The following is a 1,248-nucleotide window of genomic DNA, read 5'->3' on the forward strand; positions in this document are numbered from 1 at the left end:
GTCAAGGTTCTCAGAGATTGAAGAGCCTGGGTTTCAGGGCTGTGACCTCAGGTGAGTGCAGGGAAGAGTCTCAGCCTGACAGGTATCAAGGTGAGGACCCCGAACGAGGAATGAGAAAATGCCCATCCCAGAAGGGTAGGGGCTCCATGACACATCCCCTGCTTGCTGCTTTCTGTGGCTACGGTCAGAGCTCTCTGCCTGAGCCTCGTTCATGTCTTCTGCGGGGGGCAGGGGGGCAGAGGATGGGAATTCACAGGGTGTTGAGGTCTTTGGTCCTGGGGCATCAGCTCCAACTCTGTCCAAGCATCAGATCCTAACTGGCCTGAATGGCATTTAAGGGGAGGACCCTGTGGGCTCCTGAGTGGACCCCCATAACCGAGGAGACACATGGAGCTGCTGACAGCGGGAAGCCAGTACACCGCAGCCTGACTTCCCGTGCTAGTGTCTCAGGAAGATGACATCCTTGCTGTAAGGCTGGCAAACTTAGGATTGGAAGGAGTCCCGTATACTCCCTGGAGCCAACGTTGGAATCCTGAGCAAGGCCCCAGGGGTTACTCACTCCAGAAGAGGGACGCGTCCTCAAATTCATCCCCTACTAAGATCTTTCAAAGGATCCCAACAGCCCTGGGCAGAGAGGATTCACCCGGACTTCCAAATTGGAATGTCCAGGCAGGTAATGGATTGGTCTGACGAACAGGGTCTTTGGGGAGTGGAGGGTGGAGTCAGGGTTGCTCATGTGTCAGGAGCAGGGCTGTGAGCAAAGAGAAGGGGAACACTCCCTGCAGAACATGGAGAACGCCCAGACTCCCACCCTTGCTGTGGGTCCTAGGAGGACAAGGGCAAGTGGCCTCTCACAAGAGAGGGCCTTTATGTAACGGAAGAGGCCTCAGTCATCAGAGTGTGGAACCTCATCCCTAACGGGAGTCAAGTTGACAACTCTAAATCAGGGTAGGAGGACACCAACCAAAAGAGAAGGGGGCCACACAGAGCCCTACCACTCAGGTCTTCCCTCCATAAACCCAGGAATGTTGGCATGAGGAGTCCCGCTCAATACATTTGGGGCGTCTCACGGAGATGTGGTGCTTGGGCTAAGGGCGAGCCTCAGGGAAGCAGAGGGAGAAATTCCAGGCTATGCCACCAATCACGCCTCGGGCCCTACATAAAGAGGGGCAGCACCCAAACCATAAAAGAGAGACACCACAGAATACCTCTGCCACTGTCAGACGTGGGAGCATAGGAAGATTTGCC

This window comes from Suricata suricatta, chromosome X (genome assembly GCF_006229205.1).
Source record: "Suricata suricatta isolate VVHF042 chromosome X, meerkat_22Aug2017_6uvM2_HiC, whole genome shotgun sequence".
In the NCBI taxonomy this organism is placed as follows: Eukaryota; Metazoa; Chordata; class Mammalia; order Carnivora; family Herpestidae; genus Suricata; species Suricata suricatta.